Raw genomic sequence first — 26,045 nt, 5'->3', positions numbered from 1 at the left:
GGACAAAACAGATGCCAAAGCCATTCAGGGCCCTGCCCTGCACCGGTGCTGTGCTGGGGGCTGAGAGCGACTGTCTAAATGTCAGTCTCCGGTGGGCCTGGGCCTGAGCGGGTCTAGCTGAGGAACCAAGCAAGCGCACTTCCTTCCTCCTCCCGGCCATACGTGTAGTGCTCAGCACTCCGCTCTGCCTTCCCACTTACTCACACAGTGTTAGAAAAACATGCACCACCTACAACTTCTCCCCTAAATGCTACAGGGCAGAGAAGTCACTCTTTTGCAAGGGAGAGCCAGCTGCAACCCAAGGATAACTTGGTCCACCAAACTTCTTTTTTAAAGTGTCTTTAATGAGCATATAGTAATTATACACGATGAGCTTCATTTTCATTCATGTACATATTTTGATCTTATTTGATCTTTCCCTACTGCACTCTTATTCTACTTGCACTGATCCCTTCCTCTTCCCAACCAGCCCTTCCTCCACGTTTCTACTTTCGTGTGTGTATGTGGGTGTGTGCCTCTGTGTGTGTGTGTAAGCATGTGTGTGTGCCTGTGTGTGTGTGTGTATGTGTGTGTGTCCCAATGGGTTTCACTAGGGATACTTACAGGTTGTTTATAGGAGCATTAGCAACTTCCCAATGGCTATACCACTGAAGAAAGCCAATCCCAGTGCCCACCACCACCATGCTTCCGGCTTAGGCCACCACATTTCTTTGAAAGCATCAGTCTAGGCAATAAAAGAGGGTTGTTGCTCATTTATTGTGGGGTGCAAAATTGGTCTGCTTCCTTCTTTGCTTCCATCATGTCTTCCCAACCTTCACTACCAACACGTAGAGAGAGAAATAACTAGGAAAAAAGTTTCCTGGAATCCTCCAAACCTAAAATGGGTGATCTGTCCTCATGTTTAATTGCAGCAGACATACCCACGCAGGTGGAGAGATTGGAGAAATAAATGCCCAACTTCGTTGGTTTCAAATGTTCCTTTGGTTGAAAATGAAAGGCTTGGGTGAAGCACACAGGCCTCAAGCCTCCACAAAGAATTATAAGCAACTGAGGAATGCTGAAAGTGAGAGAAGAGCACACCAACTGGTCCCCCAACACCAAAGGGTCAGCCCCGAAACACACGCAAGTAACGTCATACAGACTGAGCGGCTGTACTTACGAATGTGTGCGTGCGTGTATGTGTGTGTGTATGCATGTATATGTGTACTGACAATTAATGAAAAAAGAGACTGACTTTGAAAGAGAAACAAGACAGGTGTGTGAGAAGGTCTGAAGAGAGGAAAGGGAAGGGGGAACGATGTAAATATCTTACAATCTCAAAAGGTAGAATTAGAGGACATAGACCTCTAATGTAATGGGAACCAAGAAGTTCTCCATTTGTTTCTACGAATGACACAGATACCTTGAGGGGACAGAGGGAAGGTTACTAATAAAACCAAGCAAGTGAAGAAGTGAGGGCGGGTAACATGGTTCAGTGGGTAAAGGGTTTGCAGTACCAGTCTGACAACCAGGGTTTGATTCCCAGAACCCACATACCAAAAGGTGTCCTCTGACTCCATATACATGCCATAATATATGAGTGTTCATACACAGACACACAGACAGACAGACAGACACACACACACACACACACACACACTAAAACCAATTATTTTTTTTTCCTTAAGGAGAAATGATGGGCAAGAGAATAGAGAATGAAAACATGAGGTCCTCTGACTCAAGAAACTCAATCCAGGCTTCATCTCAGAGGATGTTCTTCCTTCTTACTAAAATCTTCCAGCCAATGTCAGGCCCTGTGGGAATAATCTAATGACAGTGTGATTTGTATGGCCCATAACCAGGGTTAGAATATGGGAGGCAAAGGGTGGGACAGAGGAATTCTGCAGCCACAGCTGACCCCAATCACTTGCTGTTGCTACAATGTTCTGGGACTCTGGAAGACAAGGATTTTCTCTGTTTTACAAGGTCCTAGGCAGAGGCAAGGGTTTCTGGGAAAGAAAAGACCAAGACCAAGTAATATGTGGGAAAGAAAGTCAGTCTTAGGGGAAATCAGTCCCCCATCTTTCATATTACATTGTAATCGTGTGCTTAGTGAAGTGAGGTCAACTTTGAGTTCATCACCCATAGGCTTTTGCTATGTAACAAAGAATTACAAAACTTACTGACTTGATACAACAAGGATATGTTATTTAGCTCATTGGCTGTAGGTTGGCTGGGGTGCCTGAGTCCTTACACCATCTCTCCTGCTCTGAGACAACTCAGTTGTTCTCTGTGGTCTGCTGGTAGCCACTTAGGGCTGAAGGATCTGGGGGATCTTGTATATATGTCTGGCCACTGGCCAATTGGTTAGTATATGAGGGCCCCCACCACGGCCTCTCAGATCAACTCCATGTATAGTCTCTCATCCTCCCCAGGCTTTTTCACAGGGCAGCACCTTCTAAGAGAGCGAAAGCAGAGGCTTTGAGATCCCTTATGACAAAGGCTTGGGTCTCATATTGCATCATTCCAATGGGGAAATAAACCAATTTTCTTGATAAATGCAGCTACAGGAACTCATAGGCTGTAAATCTACCACAGTTAGGCTGAAGAAATGCTTCTGTGGTTAAGAGCACTGGCTGCTCTTCCAGATGCCCCAGGATGGATTCTCAGCACCCATATGTCAGCTTCAAACCATCTGAAATTCCAGTTCCAGAGGATCTAATGCCCTCTTCTGGTTTCCATAGGTACCTGGCACACACATGGTGGTACATAGACATACATGGAGCCAAAACACCCCTATACATAAAAAAACAATAAAAAGTATTGTTTGAACCCATCATAGCAAATAATCTGGGCATGTTGCTCTAGGGTCGATACTGGAGCTGACCATTTTGGCAAGACAGGGTGGCCAGCGAGTTCCTGGGCTTCACCTATCTCCAACCCCAGTCCCAAGGTAACAAACACACATCAACATGACCAGCTTATACATTAGTTCTGAAGAGACGGACTGAAGTCCTCGTTCTTATGTTATAAGCACTTTACCACTGAGCCACCTTTCCAGCTCAGAGTTGTGTGTGTTGATTTTTTTTTAATTTTTGACATGATTCTTTAATCTTTTGTGGCTAATAAATACTCCAGCATATGGATTTAAATAATTTATCCAACCAGACCCCTATTGACCTATCAGTGGGCTATGCCCAATCTTTTGCTTCTCCATATAATACTATAGTTAATAACTTCATACGTAAGTCGACAGTAAATGTACCTGTTCAGTGGGAAACTGCTGTTGCACCCATGATTGCTAGGTTTAGGTTGTGTGCCAATAGCAGGGAACACACCTAGCACCCTGATCTTGATTCCTAAATGCCATTTTCCACTTGAAGGGATCAAGAACACTTGGAGAACGGACAGTTCTGTAACGGAACGGGGAGGTACATCATAGACCTGGGATGTCTTCCTGTGTCAGAAAGGTGGTCAGTCAAAATGGAAATCTGTCCAAAGATACAGATGCCAGTTCCAAGGATGGTGAAGCATGGGAAAATTGGACATCAAAGTACGTAAAGATAGGTACAAACCATTAATTAAATCCATGAAGCCGGGTGGTGGTGGCACACGCCTTTAATCCCAGCACTCGGGAGGCAGAGGCAGGTGGATCTCTGTGAGTTCGAGGTCAGCCTGGGATACAGAGTGAGTTCAAGGACAGGCTCCAAAACTACACAGAGAAACCCTGTCTTGAAAAACCTAAATAAATAAATAAATAAATAAATAAATAAATAAATAAATCTATGAGTCCTTGCTGATATGAATAGCATATTCCAGTCTCACAGTATCTCCCTGAAAGATACTTAATAATTACAAAGTGAAAATAAAAACCCAGAAGACACTGCTATAATGAAATTGTTTTTTAAAATAGCTTCAAATGACACAGGACACATAGTGTGTCTACATATTTACAGTAACATATCACATCTCTGATACTTTCTTAAAAAAAAAAAAAGCTTGGCTCATGCTGGGCAGTGATGGCGCACGCCTATAATCCCAGCTCTCAGGATGCAGAGGTAGGCAGATCTCTGTGAGTTCGAGGCCAACCTGGTCTACAGAATAATTTCCAGGACAGCCACAGTGGATACACAGAGAAACCCTGTCTTGGGAAACTAAAAAAGAAAAAAAGAAGTATGTATATCTGTATATATTAAAAAGTATATAGATATATATGTGTGTGTATAAAAAGTATGTATATATGTATATATTAAAGTATTTATTTTTTTTAAAAAGCTTGAATCTAATCATGAGGACCTCAAAAGCCAAACCTGAGGGACTCTACTGAGGGAGACTCTATAAAGTAACAGATCAAGCAATACTTTTCAGAAGTATGAGGTTCTTGAAGACTTAAGGATTCATCCATGTTAAATGAGCCTGGAGCCTGGAGAGATGGCTCAGTGGTTAAGAGTAGCTGCCACTTTTTCAAAACACCTGAGTTCAGTTCCCAGCACTGATGTCACACAGCTCAACTCCTGTAAGGCCAACTCCAGGCGATGATCCGATTCCTTCTTCTGGCTTTTGTGGCACCAGCAAACATATGTGCATATATTCAAATAAAACTTTTGAGAGAGGGGGAGAGAAGAGGGGAGATTGAAGACAGGACACTAAATGCAGTGAACCCTTAGATATGGAAAAGGCAAAATGACTCTCATACTGTGAAAACACGGATATGATATGATGGTGGATAAAGGGTAAATAAGACATGCAGGCTGCAGTATTATATTAATGTTAATTTCCTTTTTTACAGCTTTTCTGATGTTATATAACAGTGTCTTTGTTTCCAAAATTTTTCAGGGATAAAATCAATGAAAAAGTGATGTGTATGTATCTGTGTGTGCACCCAGAGATACACAGAAAGGTGGATGAAAGAATGCAACAGCTTTTCCTCTCGAATGCAGATGCGATAAAATGTTGAGATAGAACAGTCTGGGTGTGCGGGGATTCTTCGCACTATTTTTATAACCTTTTTGTCATTTCTGAAATGATTTATAAGTTCAAAGCAAATATGTATAAATTTGAAATTTGGTCCACGTCATCATCTCGCTTCCTCTAGAGCAAGCACATGTTTTCTCCCCAACACCAGCAGTGTGCAAAGATGGCACTTCGTGTATACAAAATGCACTCACACATTTAGGACAACTCCCAAAAACAGGCTAAGGCAGGTTCTCCGTGTTTGTGTAAATGAGGCTTCCAGAAGTGAAGACAGTAAGAGGAGTGGTTAAGGACACGAGTGTTTGAAACCATAATTATACGCTATTTCACCCCAACCAGACTGGAAAACATTATAAAGTTTGAAAATACGGATGGTTGGCAAGGATAGCAAGAGACATTCTTGCTGTGTATTGGAAAGAGTGTAATTTAGCACCATTATCTCGGAGAGCAATTTGCCAATATCTAATAACTTTAAAGACATGCTCATCCTGTCACCCAGGCATCTCACCCACAGCCACCTGTGTTTCCTAAATGTTCCCACGTGTGCATACACACACAGCCATATTTCCATATTTCCAGCAGTGCACATTGTAGCAATAAAGAAGGAAAGATAGCTCACGTGTCCACCAAAGGATTCACATCTATGATTTCAGCTTCCAGGAGGCTGAGACAAGAGGATTGTGAGTTCAAGGCCAGCCTGAGCTACATAGTGAGACCCTGTCTCATAAAAACAAACACACACACACACACACACACACACACAAAAAAAAAAAAAAAAAAAAAACCCTTAATGTTGAATTTAAAAAGCAATTTGCAAAAGAGTAGGTACTCGATGTGCATGTTTATAGAATACCAAATACTTCTGAGTGTAGTTGCATACATGTAAGGAAAGCATAAAGTCCTTTTCAGGCAGGATATGGCATCAGTTCCAGTAGAATGGTCACTTGGACAAAAAAGTATGATAAACAGAATCAAGAAAATCTGAAAAGGAGATTCGCCTGTGACAGCATTTCACTCTCTCCAAACAGATATGGAGCAAAATGTGCATAAATATTACCATTCATTCTACTGAAGGGCTGAATACTTGAGCATTTTTTTCCTGTGCTTTTTATTTTCTGAGTGTTAAAAATACTTCATAGCAAAAAGGCTAGAGAGATGGCTCTGCAGTTGAGCGCACTAGCTGCTCTTCCAGAGGACCCCTGTTTGGTTCCCAGCCCTCATAAGGGGGCTCACAACCATCTGTAACTCTAGTCCCAAGGTATCCAATGCCCTCTTCTGGCCTCCACGGGCATTGCACACAGATTGTGCACAAACGTACATGCAGGCAGGCAAAACACTGATACACATGAAAAATTTTAAATTAATAAATTTATAAATAGCTTCATAGTAAAAGCAAAAAGTGAGGAACAATGAGCCTTGAAGTCAAATAGTCCCAGGTTCTGATCTCCTCTAGCTCTTGAGAATTGTACCATACACAATGTTCTTAGTGTTTCTGGATCTGGGTGTCCAATGTGTGGGAAAGAAGTAATATTTAATTTGAAGGTCAACTCTAAATGTGATAGTATGTGGAAAACTCATGCATGATGTCTCAAAAAGATACTAAAAATCATTCTCATCACCATAATCCAGTGTTTTCCACCCAGTAACAATTTCATCCCAGAGAGCATTTGGCGTTATCTGGAGACGTGTTGAGCCAGTGCTTTTGAGGGACAATCCCGGCAGAGAGAAGAGAGAGGGCAGGGATACTGTTGAAGAGCCTAAGATGTACAGACAGCTCCCATGATTATTTGTCCCCAAATCTCGACTATGTTCATACTGAGACCCCACCTATAGTTCTAGGCTACCCAGAACTGGACTCCAGCTTCCTGACTCCCAAGTGAGACTCCATGACTTTAGACCTTGACCCTGTTACAAAGGACTAGAGATGGAAACTTAGCACCTTTTCTACCAATCTGCTTCATATTGGGAAACATAACATCTTATAGAGCAGAGCAACTACCTGGCACATATAAAGATTTAATTATATCTCAAAGAAATGAGTATCACTTGGGAGGCAGAGGCAGGTAGATCTCAAGGCCAGCCTGTTCTACAGAGCGAGTTCCAGGACAACCAGGGCTACACAGAGAAACCCTGTCTCGACAAATGAAAGAATAAATAAAAATAAATGAATGAGTCCTTCCAACAACCAGCCCATGAATGCAGCCCTGTAAATTATTAACCAGTTCCCTCACGCTTTCTCTGACTCCTCATTCATTTGATGTGATGGCTCTTTGTTTCTCTGTGTGTTATCTAAAGAGAATAATCAAGGAACAAAAAGCTCTTAGAGTCTCATATCAAAGATGCCCTTCTCTCACAATTCAGAATCATATCCATGGATTAATCTTCACATAGTCATTGCCAAGAAATATCGTGGGGCTGGAGAGAGGCCTTAGCAGGTCAAGGTACTTGCGGCCAATCCATTGGGCTGAGTTCAGTCCCTGGGACCTACACTGTGAAAGGAAGGAACCAGCTCCTTAAAGATTATCCTCTGACCTCCACACATGCACCATGGTGTATACACACACACTTAAATGTCAATTTTAAAAAATTTAAAGAAACACCTAGATATTTGGAGAGCCAGAGCTGTTTTCTAAATGGACAATGGCCACACGATGTGAAGTGAGTTGCTGACTTAGAGATGATGAGTGGAATTATGACTCTTTAAGCTGGCTGGCTTGCCGCGCAGTGTGTGGTCAGCATGCGTTGCTGATGGTGTTGTTTTTAATGAGGTTATTTTTATTGAAACTCTGTCTTTGCTTTATCGTAGGCACCGGTTTGGTGACTCCGTCATCCTCCTGTGCAGAGGACCACACTAAGTCCCCGCTGTCATCCTTGGGGCAGATCTGAAGAAGGTGAGTGCAGTTGCTTTCACAACCTGATTTTTCTGAATATTTGGCTTGGCAACGTGGAAGTTCTCACTAGCTGTTTCAAGGAATATCAAGGTGATGGCATGGTTATAATTACATTTCCGATATTATAATCATATTATAATGTAATGCAAATGCTTTCTAGTTTCTACTTATGTGAATGGACATACCAGATGTGAAGGACAAAAAAAAAATCACCAAATGGAATCGTATAGTGAATGCAAAGGACACTGTGATGAGTTACCCTAACTTTCTGTGTGTCATCAGCTTGGTGACCTTGTGACAATTTCTTGACCTCTCAATTCTTACACCTGTGAAATGAAACATTTGAAGGGAATTATTTTGAATGTGCTTCCTTGAACTTTAACGTGTTTCACTCTTGTGAGAATTGAAAAACATAGCAACGACTTCAGAAGCGTGGTGGACAGCCTGGTGGGGGTGCTTCCATCGCTGGAGGGCTTGCTATAAAAGTCATTCCCCAACCCTTTTGCCACATCTCCCAAGTTGGGATCTGTGAGGTTCAAGAAGTCTGCCTTTCTGGCACACTGCCAGGTGGCTGAGCCATGCTTTTGTGTAAGGGAAGCACTAACACATTGTTCTGTTTGCACTCGGAGCTGTGAGACACAATGAGCTGCGTGCGCACCATGCAGATGTGATGAGCCAGGCTCACCTTTGCATTTGTGGAAATAGAATTAGCAAGTTCCACATCTGATGATGACTTTCCCCTTTGACCCTGGGCTCTGTACCATCCCTTTGGGTGTTATCTTCCACTCAACACTTCCTCTGCTAGGCGTGAGCATTGAGAGTGCCTCTCTGGCTTTCTTCCCCTTGCCTGCTAATGAATGAGATTACATTTCCTTTAGAAAGGACTATTGGAGAATGGCATCTCCTCCTCTCTGGTACTCCAAATGTGAGCATATCAATGGATGCTGCTTCCTGAGATATCGCTGTCATCATCTTCTAACTTAGGATCTGCTTTGAGGTCAGTCTTTGGCCACGCCAAGTTGGGCTTTGCTCCCCAAGGGACCATCACTGTAATATGCCTAAAAGGATGTGTGTTCAGGTAAAGGTGTATTTGTAGAACCAAGATGGGTTCCTAGAGAAAAGAGATGGCATCAACAGATCTCCCAATCAGGCTGCAACAGGCCACAGTTCCAGCTCTAGACAGAGGATCGGAAAACCACTCAGGCCATACCACAGTCCATTTCTGCTGCCAATACAGGATTATGTGGCATTGCAAGCATTCCACGTTGTGTGCCTTGAGGAATCACAAGGACCCCTAAAGAGACTCACATCTTAGAGGAAAACTAAATCCTAGCTTTGAAATACAAACACTGTCTCCCAGTGCTGCATACAGGGACTCCCCACCAGGATCAGTCTAATTGCTCGGTGGGGTGACAGCTGCTCTTCTCCAGGGCTTCAGCAGATATGATTTTCTGGCATGAAATAAAGGGAAATGGAGCCTTAAGAATATAGTGACACTGTTGTCTACTGTGGATTGAATATAAAACTCTTCTCCCAAATCACAGGCAAGGCGTTGTGGGTGATCTGTCAGGTAAAATACTAACAAGTGCCCATTCATGAGAGAGCCACTCACCCATAAAGAACATTCCAGACGACACCCACTGCTGGCTGGGGTGGATGTGGCTTTATTTGATTTGGGGTTGATTTATTTGTTTGCCTGGCTTCTAGAACAGCATAACTTGGATTTAATGTCTCGAATACTGAATCCAATACTTCTAGGTTCACTGACTTGTTATTATTTAGCATTTATGAAGTATATGTCAATGCACTTAGCACTTTACAATGACTCATAAAAAGGTCTGATCCTGGCCATTGAGCAGAAGGTTGCTATCAGTTGAAATGCTGCCAATGTGGAAATGTTCCTAGGACAGATCTGTATACCTTTTTCCCCACCCCCAAATAACCTGTCCCAGTTGCTGAATGCATCTGAGTCCAAATAGATGTGTGATTACTGCTGTACCATGTTGAAAACAATGTTTATTTAAATGCAATAGCTTCAGTGTGGAGCTCCTGACACTTAAGAAAAGCTGAGAAAGAATGGGTGGATGGATAGATAAATGGATGTATGTGTGGATGCATGGATGCATGGATGCATGACTGCATGCATGTATTCATGGATGAAAGGGTACATGGATGGATGGATGGATGGATGGATGGATGGATAGATGGATTGATAGATGAATGGATGAGTGTGCATATGCATGAATTCATGGGTTCATGGGTGGAAAGGTTCATGGATGGATGGATGGATGGATGGATGGATGGATGGATGGATGGATGGATGGATGGCTTTTTCCTAAATGGACATCTTCCACTGTCCACCTGTCTCTCTGCCTAAAGCTTTATGTAAGCATTCTCCATACCTTTAGCTTATAGAGCTGACTGACTTGGAAATAAACTGTTACTTTAGTGGCTTTTATGTGATCAGTCACTATGGGTAGCCAGAGACATGAGAACCTGATTGCACAAAATCATATAAATTGGCAACAGTATTATGTCAATGTCAGTGTCTTGGTTTTAATGTCATAATAAGATTGTATAAGATGTTACCATTGGAGGAAACTAGGTGAAAGACCTGGGGCATTATTATCTTTGCTTACTGTGAATCTGTAGTTATTTCAAAAAAGAATCATATTAGCTTCACATATCTGTAGTCCTACCTCAATGTGTACACATTCCAGTCACCAGCCTCTCCACTAATAAGAGCAATACCAACTGTGTCAATTCAAGACTCTACCAAAGCAGACCCAGAACAGACTTAGATCTTCAAGGGTCTCGCTGGGGGAAATGCCTATGAAGTATAAAGTAGCAGGAATAAACTCTCGTGTCCTTAGAGCCTTCAAAGAGTCTAGGCAGTTCCTGTACCTGTAAAATGGGAACAGGAAAGGAGGGCTGGACAGGAAGCCATGAGCCATGAGCCCTTTAGAAGAACATTTCAGCCAAGCCACTGAGAAGGCCCTGCACAAATGTTGTGTGGTAGCGAAGCACCAGTATAGGACGTGAGACCCCCACAGCTTGGTCATTGTCTGAACACGGTAGCCTAGAACAAATATTATATGTGTTCAAAGGTGCAGACACAATTGGAGATTGGTGATTAGCTGTTTCCAGGGTGCATTTTGTTTGTCATATTTGGTGTTTTGTGGCAGAGTTTTCTTCTGTAGCCTTACAACTCCCCAGACTGGCCTGGAACTTATAATCCTCCTGCCTCTGCCTCTCCAGTGCTAGAAAACAGACAAGTATCACCAGGTCTGGCCAGAACCTGTTGTCTTTAGAGGAAGCTCTGAGCAGGACTCCTCTCAGCGACCCTGACTTTGACGTATCATCATAACCCACTGCATACACCTTCTAGTCATCCGCCTCGGCTCTAACAGCAGTCCCTCTCCCGGCCACATATTCTAACTCCGACCTTCTGTTTCATGTATGTATGTGAAATGTATCCATCCATGTATATATGTGTGTAAAATATATGCATGTATGTGTGTGCCCTGCCCACCCAGTACAGCATCAACTCCTGGAGCCAAGCCAACCGATCTGCTCTATCTGTGTGCCATCCATCTCATTTGGCCCTCCCTACTGCTTGGTAGACTTTGCTTTCTGGCTCCTAATTCCATGGCTGGTGGTTATTACTGCCTTCTTCCTTCCTAGAGCTTCTCTGCCACCCACACCCCCGCTGTTTTCTGGGGGTGGCCTTCCCTCATAAGTCATTATGCATTCCTTGTCTCTCCTCCACGTCTGCAGGCTTCCTCATCTGCTCCTTCCTTTCGTGCTAAAGAAAGCTTTACAAGGCTTATCCCTACTTGGGCCCTCAGAGCCCTCTGCCCAGCTGAGTCGGTCAGATACTGTTTTGCCTCTAATGCATCATCTCCCTCTTAGTCTGTGAACATTGGCTCCTTTATCCAAAATAAGCTCTCTCTGGATCCTTCTACCATGTGAGCTCGTCTCACATCTATCTCCTGTCAACGTCATCCATTGACATTTCTTGCTTGCTCACCCAACGTCCTTTCCCGCTCTTCCTCCTCCACGCTCCTGAAGCAACTTCCTCATGGGTGCTTGTGGCGGGGCCTCTCCTTACAGCTCACCTTCCCTGACCTTCCATTCTATGTGTCAGCTCCCTCAGCCTCCAAATGCATCCTCCATTTCTCCCAGGGCACACAGCTCTCAGCTCTCCTCTTGTCTACAGCCCTGTCTCTTCGGACTTCTCTCTTTTTTGTCTGGCTGTCTGTCTGTCTTTATCATTCTTGATTTGCCTCTGCCCTCTCTGCCTTCAAATCTTCATGTGCCTGAGATCTTAACCCTCCAGGCTCTGCAGGGATTGTAAGTCCCAACTCTCACTTCCCATTTCAGTCTCTAGACAAAGTTCTCATGCATTCTGTGAGCATTTCACCCTCTGTGTCCATCCATGTTCCCCACCCCCATATTCTCTTGTCCTTGAAGCTTTCCTGTCATCCTTCAGCAGAAGCTAACTCATTCTGTCGGTCATATAAGTTGGACTCTGGCAGTCAAGTTGAAACAGGGCTGGACTGTGCAGCCCATTCTGGTCTGGGGCTCACCATATAGTCCACCGTGAGCCTCTAACTCATGGCCATCCTCCTGCCTCTGACTCCCAAGTACTAAGATTACAAGCATAAGCCAACACTCCCAGCTTCAACTTGACTTTAGTAGACGTTGTCCTGGCCACTCTTCCCCTCCAGTGTCTGTCCCCAGAGTCACTCCTCCAGCTCTAGCCTCACCGTCTGCCCTGTGGTCCCTTCGGATGTCTCTCAGCTGGACTCTCTACCCTACTTCTCTCCTCCAAGTCTAACATATTCACTGGTGGCAATTTCATTTTGCTGAAGTTCTCATGATGTCTCTTTTAATGCTGAAAACTTGGGAAGGGGCTTCACAGTGTTACAACTCTTCCTGCCCAGCAGCTAAAAAGGGTTACCTCTGCTCAGCTAAACAGGTCTTCTTCTAAATACTTCCTTTCTTTTCTCAGTTAGTACTGAGAGGCTCATTCTCCCAGCTCCTTCCCCACCATCACTGGCCCACAAAGAAAGAAAGATGGAATTGGGAGTGCTTCACTCTTATTACTAGTCCATGCCTATCTGTTTTTACTGGGGTGAACTATCTTCCCACGGGTGTAGCATAGAGCATCCTGTCGGGTTCTTCTCTGAAACATAGCCATAGTGAGGTGATTGAGAACAAGACTAGATTTACCTGCTGGGTTCCAAGGCAGTTAGGAAATGGGGGGAGGCCTCAGGGTCCCAATATACTCTTCAAGGACATCCCCTCCCACCCACTACTTCCCACAAGGCCACATCCCTGAAGTTGTCACCATTTCCTAACAGTACCATCAGCTACAGTCCAGGTCTTCAATACGTGGGATCAGAGAGGCAATGTCTAAGTGCTCACCATTAGATGTCATCATTGTTTGGTCATGCATGACATGTGACATTATTGAGCATCATAGTTATCCACTGATTGGCAGGGAGACTAACTTGGGAATTCCACACAACCAATGAATTAACATCCTAAGTACTTCCTCTAAGACTTTAGGTACTTAAAACTATTACAATGAATAATATTGCAGTATACAAATTTTACAATAAAGAATATGTACCCATATCAAAAGACCTGGATGGTTAGAATGAGTAACTGTGTAATAATATTTTAAATTATTTAATTTTTGAAATTATATAATTTCTCCCTTCCTTTTCCTGCCTCCAGTTCCTCCTATCTACCCCCACTTTGTTTTCTCTCAAACTCATGGTCTCTTTTTCATTCATTGTTACATGCATATGTGTGTGCATGTGTATGTATACATACATACATACATACATACATACATACATATATTCCTGAATATTTAAGTCCAGCCTGTTCAGTTTATATAGTGTTACTTGTATGTGTGTTTTCAGGGCTGACTATTGGGTATTGGACAACCAATTGGTATACTCTTCCCTGAGGAGGACTATTTCTCCCACTCTCAACATTCCATAGTTGCCTGTGGTTCTTTGTGTAGGACTGAGTCCCAGTGGACTTTCTCAGTCCATTTCAGCATGTGTGTTGTCCTTGTTCATCTATTTTGTCAGTCATGTTGGTAAGACTTTATGGGTGTGGCTTCTGACATTCCTAGGACACAATCTTTCCACCTCCTCTTCTGCAATGATCCCTGGGCCTTGGGTGAAGGAGTTATATTGTAGATGTATCTGTTGGGAGTGGGTTCCACCACTCAGTGTTTTGGTTGGCGGTGGTTATTTAAATTAAGAAATGTTCTATTGTGTAATAGACATGCTTATGTCAACATGCTGCTCATTGAGCACCTACTGTGTACAAGCCACTTGCTTGGTATTCCATATCTGATATCTAGCTATGCTAGTGAGTTTATATATATATATATATATATATATATAATATACTTGATACATCATTACTAATGTACCAATGTACATGAACTGGTAACCGCCTGTCTGTGCAGTCTTATGACAGATGTGGGGAAAGTGCCCTTATCTTCATTGAAGGAAAATAGAAATGAAGACGTGATCTCAAGGTTGATCAAAAAGCTCATGTAGAGACAGGGAAATGGCTTGGTCAGTAAAGAGCTTGCCACACAGGGCTGAACACTTCAGCTGGATCCCCAGCATCCACATCATAAGCCCAGTCTGGCAGTGTGCATCTGTAATCCCAGCACTAGGGGTGGTATGGGGAGAGGAGGATCCAATAAGGTTGCTGGCCAGCCAATCTAGACCAATCAGTGAGCTCCAAGTCTATTAAGAGACCTGTCTCAAACAATAAGGTGGAAGGAAGGGTAGGGAGATAGTTCGGCAGGTGAGGACACCTGCTGATCTTCCAGAGGACCTAAGTTAAGTCCCCAGCACTCCCATCAGGTGGTTCATAACCACCTGTAATTCCAGGTCCAAGGGATCCAACACCCTCTTATGGCCTCTCCAGGCATCCACACTCATCTGGTACACATACACATACACACACACACACACACACACACACACACACACACACACACACCACCTTCTGCTTTAGACAATGTCAGCACTGAACTCTGAGCCAGCTCAGCCCAGCCCAGTGTAAGGTTTGCACCCATGCTCACAACTGTTACTCTGTAATATCTGCCACATCTGTGTCAAAACAGCCTCCAGCTGTGGTTTGAATGTGAGCACTGGCCACTACATTTCTGAGCAGCATGCCTGTTCAAGTCTCCCTCCAGTTTTCCTAATGGATGATCTGTCTTTTTCTTACTTATAGGTCAGTTTGACTTACTGAAAAGGCTTTTTCAATAAGTAATTTTAGGATTTTCAGCAATTAATTTTAAAACCTGAGGAAATATTAGCATAGTTGAGCAAGATCACCATGAGTAGCAGCAAAAACAAAGTGCAGAGGGTCAGAGACGATGCTTTAGGTGGCCTTTTTCATGCTAATATCTTCAAAAACAATTGGGACTTTTGCTCCATACAACTCACTAATGGAAGAGGCTGAATCCTATAGGAGAAATCTGGCGTTCCTCCTGCAGTCCCCGAAAGTGTGAGTACAAGGCAAGGCCACCTTTAAATGGCAATAATGCCACTGAAATAGATCATTCAAGGGAAGGAGACATATTATTAAGGGCAACACCACCATTGACACTTGTTAGCTTGTCTCTGAACCAACACTACAGAGCAGCAAAGCTTAAAATGAATGAAATGGTATCCATTCTCCAGCTAATGAAAATGCTTTGGGCTCCGGGCCAGAGAATAGATTTGGATCATAGATGGAGCTCTTTTTCCAGGGCCTTAAATTTGAATGACTAGAATTATTTTTAAAGTACCATCCTACTCAGTCTTTTGGAATAAAAACATGGTTTTCAATTTCAAAAGAAAAAAAATCTTCATTCACCATAAAGATGGAATGCACCAGCTTGGACCAGCCTTATTCATGGGTTCAGTAAAACAGATAGCACACTCCAGTGCAGATGGGTTATGTAGTGGAGATACCTCTTGTAGCACCTTCCTTGCCCCACAGTCCACACATTCATACACTCCACATGCGTGCTCATATGCCTGCACAGTGCATGTGTATATAGATGCAGGCACACAAAGAGAGATACATTGTCTATATAATGTGCGTGCAAGCATACACCAAATGCATGCATATATAAGCATGCTATATACCCATACATACACAGAGGAACACATAGACACATGTATACACTCACACACATACTGATGTTTTGTGCCTATGAAGCTTAAAAAAAATATGCACATCTGACATGGAATATAAAGAGTCCGTCCGTCTTCCCTCTACAGACATCATGTACATGTTATATAATTATCACACATAATGTATAACAAGTTCCTACAATAACCGATATTACACATATTTTTGTATGGACTTCTAAAACACCCTGGTTTTCAACCAGTCTAGAACAACTAAGGCATTTTAGAATTGCTAGTTTGTGTAGTTTTTTTTTCCGGCTCAGAATAGCATATAAGAAATATCACCTTAATTCAACACAGGAAGTATCTAATCACCATTGTGTGGCATTTAATTGTCTAGGAACTGAAGTCAGTTGCAAGATTTAAGAGTAAAAAGGAAAACCTCAATTTATTGCTTATTTTAAGAATGTCATATTTAAATGAATAGACTTTCTTTGAGACACAAGTATTTAGAAGGAAAACACATAGTAGAGAAGTGTTCTCGCCTTTCTGATAAATGAAGTGGCATTAACAGGAAATATACGTTAATTGAGACACCCTTTCATCTGGGATGAAGCCCCCTTCCAAATGAGATGTGGTGAAGTTGTGGCCAAATCCTGGTCCACCCAGTGCCTTAGACCTCAGTGGGTATCAACCTGCATTCTGGATTCATAGTCCATCACTTGCAGACTTCTTGTCTTGATCTCTGGGTTCCCAGCTCTAAATTCACTTGAAGAGGTCCTGTCTGGGAACAGAGATAGTAAAGAGCTGTGGCTGAGGCTGTCAGCCAAGGCGTGTTCCTCCAGGCACCTGGCCAGAAGAAGGCAAGCCAGACAACAGCAGTCTCCAAGTGCTGAATACCAATAGGACTCAAAGGAACTCCTAGCAGATCTTCCCACAGCTTCTCAGCCATGCCCAGGGGAGCCTTGAGGGTGCTGCTGGCGAATGTTCAAGCTCTCCTGGTGTGGCATGCAACACTTCTCAGACTTCTGTGGGTGCCTGCCGCACTTGCGTTCCACTTGTGAGCTCACAGTCTCATGGACTCTTTAAAGAAATAAGTGTGAGTTTCCAGAAACAGACTAGCAGACCCTCCTCTGCCAGCTGCATTAGAGTAACACTGCATCTACCCACTCCCCACAGGGAACAGAATAGCCAAGGAAGCCTCTGTGACTGTCCCATGCCAACTAAGATGGAAGAGCCCACATCCTGCTCCACAGCCTTTCTTTCCATGAAGAGCAGCTTTCTGCCACGCAGTGAATCTTCCAGGGCCTCCAGCCGTCAGCACTCCTCAGACTGGGTGCTTAAAGGGAGCCTCAGAGTCTGGAGAGATGGCTTGGTGAATACAGCGCCCTCTGTAAAAAACGTGAGGGCCTGAGTTCAAATCCCAACATCCTTGTAAAACCCAGACATACCAAACATCTGTAGCCCAGCCCTGGAGAAGCAGAGACAGGCAGATCCTGGGACTTGTTGGCCAGCCAAGCTACTCAGATCTCCAAGCTCCAGATTTAGTGAGGGATCCTATCTCAAAGAATACGATAAAGAGATATTAAGGATATTTAATGTCAACCTCTGGCCTCTACATACATGTACATGAATGTGCATATGTATCTGCATACACGTACGCACACACACACACACACACAAAATGGACTCTCTGAAGCCTCTGGACTTCTATGCTATGACTTAATTGACTATTTTTCTGACGACTTAGAGCATTTTAATGCTATTACTAATATTGACTCCATAAGTCATTGCTGAATAGCTGAGTTTTGAGGTGAATGAGGTTACTTTGTAAATCCAAATTAAGCCACTAAGCAGGCCAGACAGACAAAAGCCCAAAGTGTTGGATGTTCCGCTGGGGTACTTTTCTATATATTCATTATAATCACCGAAGCAAAAACCTAATGGAAGCTCTTCATAATTTAGCATCTGCCATCAGATGGGAATATCAATTCCATCTACCAAAGAGAGGATTACAGGCAGGTTCAATATAAAATGCAAATGTAGTAGCTTGGTAAGCTGTGTGTGTCAGCTACACTTCACCAGAGTCTATTAGCCTGGGAGCTTAAAGACAGCCAATGTTCTGCTGGAGTTGCTTCTCCCATGAGCCTCTGTGGGCTTAGTGGACATGTGTAGAATGAGGACGTTCATTGATGGCTGAGGCTATGATAGAGAGAGCAGGACACAGCAATGGAGGCATGGGAAGATCTGCCTGTGTTCTTGGAAAGACTGCCATTGGCTCCATATGAGCTGTTTCTAACAAAGTTTACCTCTTCTGTAATAGAAGTGAAGGTTCACCCGTCCTTCTGGTCCAGGCTAACCATTTCCAAATCCTTTTATTTTGTTGTATAAGCCACCTCAGCTGAACGGAGGGAGGTCGACCAGTCTGAGCCATGGCATTGGCTCAACCTTGGTGGTTCTGTAGCTCCACGCAGCACTCAGCTTCCTTGTTGGCCCTCACCTTGGTAGATCGTCTCTCATTGGTGTATGCCTCAGACTCTGACCTCTGCTTTGCCATTATAACTCATTACACTATCACAGTTTTGCCAATACCACTGCCCTTTTAGGTAGAACTTCTTGCCTGAATGCCATGTGATCTATCATCCCATGGTACCACCCACTTCTTCCAGCATCTTCTCCACAACTCACAGCTAACAGCAAAGCCTCAGGCACTGTGGAACAGCCCTCTTTAAGCCTTTACTCCACCACCTAAGATGTGCCTGTTAGACATTAACCAGCCCTGTGCCGCTGGTCTATTACTGCGTGACCACTTCCAAGCTCTGAGACTTATATATCCAGTGGCATCTCTCTTTTCCAAAGGAGTATCTTGCAAATTGCTACACAGAATGACAGAAATAAGTAGTCCCTTTCAAAAGAGCACTCCTAAATCTGGACATGGCAATGCATCCTGTAATCCCAGCACTCTGGAGACAGAAGCAGGAGGATATCGAATTTGAAGTGAGACTGACAAATTAGACAGACCCTGTGTGATAAAAAAAAAAAAAAAAGAAAGGAAAAGGAAGAGGGTTGAAAAGGAAAACGAAGGGAAAAAGGGAGGGGCATGCAGGCCGGAGGAGACCATTGGATGTCATCTGTTGAGCTCCAGAATAGGAAAGGAAAAAAGAAGTGAAGAGAATGGAGGAAGAGAGGGAGTGGAGGGAAACAGTATTAGTGAATTTCTGAGCAGCTGCTTGCTACATGAAATGTACGGAAAGATATGACTCAAAGAACCTATGATTTACCTCAAAAGAATACCTTGTAAGGCAAATATTTACACTTTTACATAGCAGGACACAGAAATTTTACTGAGGTCATCTTTGAATCTTTGATGCTGAGGGACAGGATAGTAGTAGGCAGCTTCTTCCGGCTGCCAATGGGATGTATGTGGTCATCACCCAGACTTGGCATCTCATCACAGAGAACCAGTTTTGTATCTCTGAAAAAGGTGGGGAAAATACACTATCCATCCCCAACTGCAGACAACTTTTAGTCCAGTAAGTAGTAAGGCTTCTAAGAAAGCCAATTTGGGCCTGGCGAGGTGGCTCTGTGGGTAAGAGCACTTGCTATACAAGCATGAAGACCTGAGTTCAGATCCCCAGTATCCAAATAAAAAGCCAGGTGTGGCTGCATGAGCCTGTCACCCCACTGCAAGAGTGACCCAGAGACGGGAGGGCCCACGGGGCTTGCTAGCCACCAGCCTCACCAAAAAAACACTGAGCACTTCATCCAGTGAGAGACCTCGTCTCAAGGCACTAAAGCAGAATGCAACAGAGGACACCCAATGTCCTCCTCTGAGCCCTGCACATGCACACCGACACACACGCACATCAACATACACGCCCGCACACCCACATGCACACACATGTATACACTACACACCGAAAGTATAGCAGAAGATTTATAGAAATTATATAATGAACTTCGAAATCAGGGCTGTTCTGTGAGCCAGGTCATCATAGTCTACTTGAAAAGAAAAGACAAGAAAAGCTTCCATTTTTGTCTGTATATTTGGGTCGTGCGGTCATCCTCATTTATCGTGGATTCTGTGTTGGTGAGTGTGCACATCCACTGAAATTCTGTTGTGACTCCGAAGTCAGAATGTATGGCACTTACATGGTTATTCACGGACATGGAAAGAGAGGTGACAAGTTCCCAGCCAAGCAAGGTGACTCCATATGACTGATTCATTTCTCATTCTGTAAACAAGGCTCTTTCCCTGGGGCTCCATTTTTCACATTGTCTATTTTGGGTTGGTGACATCACTGCTGAGGTGATGTCACTGTTAAGATGCCCCCAAGCATAGCACCCAAATACTAGCTAGCATGCCCAAGAAAAATCCCTATAAGAGCCTCCCTCAGGCCTGCGTCACAGTGCTGGTGGCTGAGTTCATTGCTCATGAAGTGACGGTCATGTTTAATAAGGTGTCCTTAGACACATGTTTGGCAAAAGTGCAGTGTCCAGAGGCTTGCAGGACCCTAAGAGTAATCAAGAGCAATTTATTGCCCCCAACTCAGCATCAGCAGTGACTTCATAGACCAAAACAACAGCAAATAATAAGAATTAATGTATTGCCGGGCGGTGGTGGCACACGCCTTTAATCCCAGCACTTGGGAGACAGACAAATCTCTGTGAGTTCGAGGCCAGCCTGGGCTACAGAGTGAGTTCCAGGAAAGGCACAAAGCTACACAGAGAAGCCCTGTCTCAAAAAAAAATTAAAAAATCAGTGTATTTAGGGAGTCCTAATAATGGCAGGGAGGTGTGGTACCAATGATGCCATGCCGTTTTCTCTTCTAGTTTAGTATTTTTGAAACGTCATGCGTGATACAATGTGTCTTGATTATGTCCACTCCTTCCTGCCCCCCACAACTGCACTCATCTCTTCTCAAATCCATACCCTTTTCTAATCTGTGAAAGTGTGTGTATCTCCTACTGGATCCGGTTAATCTTGCCCCTCCCTGTGCACAAGGAAGTAGTGTTGGCCACTGGGGCCCGGGCAGCCTATTGGTGGGACGGGGGTGGGGAGGGTTGTCCCTGGAGCCCCGGAGAACACTGATCTCCCTTGCTTAGCAGCCTTAGACTGCCCATAGCTCCTCACATATGGGTGTGGCCTTGTGAGCCTGTCCCTCATACTATTTTCTGCTTCGTGGACGATGAGATCTTCCAGAGTCATCTCAGTCTGTCTTCATGTTAGCACGGGTGGACCTCCTCACCGTTCAGATCTACCCAGTACTGAGGCCCACCCCTTGCATCTGCTCTGGGAGACAGGCAAAGAAGCAGTCCTTGACCTCAGGCACTCCTACCCTTATTGACATGACCAGACTTAGTGTGACAGACAAAAGAGAAGTGGAAACCTAAGTAGCAGGGTGAACCAGCTCCCTGAGGCACCGCTCAAGGGAAGCAGGGCAGTTTTCTAGTGGTGACCTCGAACTGTTAATTTCATGTTTCCTCCCAGGAACTCTGCAGAGAAAGTGTGCCTGTAGCCGGGCCTTCTAATTAACTCTAAAGTTCCTACCACATCAGCCAACACCTGTAGACCACCCTCAAGCTTGCCTCTCTCCTGACTAGAGTCAAAAACCTGATGTAGGTGAGAACAGCACCATAGGAAATCCCTTTTGTCTATAGGAAATGATGGCCGTGTTTCCCTCGGCCTGATGACATTGGAGACCTTGTAACCCTACAGCTGAAGAAACAGAAGTTATGGCATTCAAACTAGAAACAGTAATGTTGTTTTACGAAGCTCCTAGTCTGTGCCAAGGTGCTGGGAACACAGAGGTAAATGTGAAGTCTCTGCCTGTATGTATCTCATGATCTAATAGGAAAGCTTGGTCACTGTAAACACGGGACAAATGCTACAGAGGAGGGTGGTACAGGTGGGGCTGGTGGGCACACATAATCTGGGTGGAGGCTTGTGCTTCTTGATGGAGTGGAGTCTTGAAGGTGGAGAAATCCGGCAAATGAAGGAAGTAGGGGGTGACCGTGGAGTTGTAGGGGTTAACATCCTAGTATAAAGAAGCACTCCCTCGTGACGTGCTAGAGGTTAACACCCTAGTATAAAGAGGGAGAGACATGAAAGGGTTAAGGAGCATAGAGTGCAAACTAGGGGACTTATAAGAGAGAAGGCAAGTGGGAAGTGATGCCTGGCTCATGAGTAACCTTGAAAGCCAAGTAGGAAGAAGCATCCTCTGAAGGACGCCACAGAGGCCATCAAAACTATCACCTCTGCACTCCCTGTGGCGGCTCAATTAAAGTGGTACAGAGAATGCATCATGGGCCGGGCACATCTGAGGATGAAGAGAGCAGTCTAGCTCTTGGGAAAACCACTAAGGAAATAAACCAAGAAAAGAGAAATGAGAACACAGCAAAAGGCCACCCAGAGAGGAAAGCGCTAGCCAGCTGCCTGGGGTCACCTTACATTGCGCAGAGCAAGCTGTATACGCCTGAGAACAGAAGAACGCAGGCCTGTTCTGGGGCAGTCATATCGAAGAGAGTAAAAAAGGGATGAGGTAGGTGCCCAGAAGTGAAACAAGAGATAGAATAGTGGCAGATATAACAGGAGGGAGGCAGAATCCCATGACAGTGAGAAGGGAAGGAAGCACAGTGTAATAGACCATGAGTGGCCAGGAGTGTTGGTGAGGAAGTAGACAGAAGTGAGGAGGTAAATGATAGGCAGGAGTCTGTATCCCAACTACATCAGAGGCTGAGACAGGACCACCTGGGCTACAGAATGAGTTCAAGGCCAGCCTGGGCAACTTAGCAAGACCTTGTCTCAAAATAAAGTGTAAAGGGGGCTGGCAGGATGTCTCAGCAGGTAATGACGCTTGTCTGCAAGCTTGACCACCTGGGTTCAATCCCTGGAACCCATGTGGTGGAAAGAGAGAACCAGCTCCTGCAGGCTCTGTTCTGACACCCTCACACGCACCTTCACATACATGTGCACACACGGAATAAACAAATGTAAAAGCTGCTTAAATTAATAAGATATAAAAAAGAGAGCTGCGTGGCCTGGCTCAGGACTGAATGCCTGCCTGGCATGTACAAGCATTCCCCAGCTCATTTCCCAGCACCTGCCTCCCGCTCAAGAAGCAAATGTAGAACAGCTGGTGTTTAAACTTGACTTTCAAAGGCAGGAAGGGTGTCAGTGCTAATGTTGGAGAATGGAAGGCTGGTGGGTGGCGTGCCATAGCCACTGTAGTGTAGCTTTGGTTGCTTATGGCTAACAGGACACAGGGAACATGGTACAAACAACACAGCCCACACAATGCAAGCCTCAGAAGGAGGAAAGTAGATGAGCTTTCGGTCAGGAGTTCAAAAGAGAGTGTCTTTAACGCAACCTTCCAGAAAGTAATAGATCACGTCGGAGTCCGACCCCGATGCCCCGTGATGGCTTCTCTGTAGCTTCCCCCTTAGGCAAGTTCTGTCTTAGAGTGTGCCATCTGCAAAATAAGCCACGTAATAGCTAGTCACGCATGTCGTTGCGGGCTGCAGTGAGAAGCAAGAGAATATGTGTGAAGAGCACTTTGAAGATTGGAAAGCCTCATGCGATTGTGAGATGTCACCATGTGAGAACAGGGTCCTTCTCTCTGCCCTTTGCCATTTGCTGAAGGGCCTTTGTCTGTGGCTATTACTTCAAGCACCAGGGAAGCTTCCTTACAAAGTGCAGGCGGGCCCTCTCTCTTCTGGAAATGTTCATCTGTTTAGTTACTATCCCCCTAACTGATCAAGAAGGACAGTCTACAGACACATTAGACACTTTAAAAGAGAAAAAAAAGGAAGGGAAGGAAGGAGGGAAGGAGGGAAGGAAGGAAGGAAGGAAGGAAGGAAGGAAGGAAGGAAGGAAGGAAGGAAGGAAGATGTTGAGGTCAATGAACTGGCTTATTTAGTAAAATACTTGACATCCACAAACAAGGACTTGAGTTCAGATGCCCAGTATCCACCTAAAAACCCAATACAGAGCACATGTCTGCAACCCTGGTGACTGGGAAGGTAGAGACAAGCCTTGCTGGCCAGTCAGTCTAGCCAATCAGTGAGCTCCAGGCTCAGAGAGAGACCCTGACTGAAAAACTAAAGTGAAAGGGTAGACCGACATCACCCAACATCAACCTCTGGCCTCCACATGCACAAACACACACACCCATGCACATACCTGCAGCTGCATGCACACATGCATACACAAATACATACACTGCACACATATACACCACACACACACACACACACCCATGCACATACCTGCAGCTGCATGCACACATGCATACACAAATACATACACTGCACACATATACACCACACACACACACACACACACACACACACACACACATCAAACTGAAAAGAGAAGAAGAAAGTTAAGGTACTCCTAATCATAAATAACCTTTAAAAGTACTAGAGAAGTATTGTGGTTTATGCCTAGAATTCCAGCACTTAGGAGATTGAGGTAGGAAGATTTCAAAGTAAAGGCCAGCCTGGGCTACATGATACAAATTATTTCTATATATTTAATCTTCCAAGTCAGGAAGTGAGGAAAGAAGTGTTTGGGAAGGCCACTGGCTCAGAGAAAGCTGCCATCAGAGCGTGGCTGCTTCGACGGCATTGCCACAGAGCAAGCACACCGTGTTTACTCATTTCCTTCCCCGTTATTGCTTCTACTTAGCCTTTTCCTCCTAACCCAACAGAGCAAGTGTTTCCATGATGTTTGCCGTGTTGTGCTTAATGTATTTCCAATCACTAAAACATAAAATAACCCATGCTAGGTATTCTAGACTAAAACAATGGCTACAAACTGGGCGGGCCTTTAATCTCAACACTTTTAGGAAGCAGAGGCAGGCGGATCTCTGTGAATTCAAGGTCAGCCTGCTCTGCATAGTGAGCTCCAGGCCAATCGTGTCTATGTAGTGAAACCTTGTCTCAAAAAAACAAAAGAAAAACAAATGAAATAGCTTCAAAGTGGCAGAATGTTTATTGTTAAAACTGTTGCGCCCGGCAGTGGTGGTGCATGCCTTTAATCCCAGCACTTGGGAGGCAGAGGCAGGTGGATCTCTGTGAGTTCGAGGTCAGCCTGGTCTACAGAGTGAGATCCAAGACAGGCACCAAAACTACACAGAGAAACCCTGTCTCAAAAAAAAAAAAAAAGTTTAAAAAAAAAAAATGTTGCAAGTATGAGTTCTTCAAGACACAGGTAGGGTTTGGGTATTTGTTTTGTTTTGTTTGTTTGTTTTCAGTTATCTTAAAGATTTATATTTTTATTTTATATACATGTGTTGCCTGAATATATGCTTGGTGCCCACAAAAGCCAGAGGCGGCCTTAGATCCCCTGGAACTGGAGTCATAAATGATTGTGAGCCACCATGTGGGTGCTGGGAATCAAATCCAGTCCTCTGCTAAAGGAACAAGTGTTCTTAACCATGGAGCCATCTCTCCAGCCCCTAGCTTTTTAAATTGGTGTATTTGGGGATGTGAATGTGTCTCAGTGGTAATAGCTTGCCTGTCATGTATGAGGCCCTAGAGTCAATCCCCAGTAGGGTATTTTTTTTTTAAGTTAAAATGAATGTATTTTCTATTTAAATACACCAATTCTAGCACCTGTTTGAACACTGTGGAAAGTCAGGCAGCAGGGGGCGGGGCTTTTCTTTTCACAAATGCCGGATAATCAGGAATAAAGGCTCTCTCTGCTCTCTCGGTCACCCCCAGCCCTTCTCCTGTGTATTGTCTCTTAAAACTGGGCCACTGATCCTTGAGAAGTTCAGAATATGTGAGCCCACTTTAAAAGCAAACCAGTAAAAGAACAATGCAACAGACAAAATTAAAAATTAAAATAAAGAAAGTGCCAAGCTTGTTGGCATAGACCTGCAATCACAACTACTCAGGAGTCTAAGGCAGGAAGATCCCAAGTTCAAAGCCTACCTGTGCTATAGGGTGAATTCAAAGAACCCTGAGTAACTTGTTAAGACTTTGTCTCAGATTTAAAAGAAAAAGTAAAAAGAGGGTGTGGGATATA

General features: G+C 44.2%; 1 long non-coding RNA gene and 1 other non-coding gene across 2 annotated transcripts in view; one reads left to right on the top strand and one right to left on the bottom strand.

Annotated features, from left to right (window-relative positions):
- LOC131911735 (uncharacterized) overlaps window positions 1-26,045 on the top strand; it is a 439,834-nt gene that overhangs the window by 391,607 nt on the left and 22,182 nt on the right. Inside the window, exon 5 of the long non-coding RNA XR_009379432.1 lies at window positions 7,760-7,844. This is a non-coding gene — a long non-coding RNA (uncharacterized LOC131911735). The remainder of the gene's footprint in view (window positions 1-7,759; window positions 7,845-26,045) is intronic.
- LOC131912154 (small nucleolar RNA U54) lies at window positions 16,325-16,389 on the bottom strand. The gene has a single exon (XR_009379560.1). It is a non-coding gene; the product is annotated as a small nucleolar RNA U54 (small nucleolar RNA).

The sequence above is a fragment of the Peromyscus eremicus genome, chromosome 5 (assembly GCF_949786415.1).
Source record: "Peromyscus eremicus chromosome 5, PerEre_H2_v1, whole genome shotgun sequence".
NCBI lineage: Eukaryota > Metazoa > Chordata > Mammalia > Rodentia > Cricetidae > Peromyscus > Peromyscus eremicus.
Note: the sequence above shows the minus strand (reverse complement) of the source record. Positions and strands in the feature narration are given on the sequence as shown.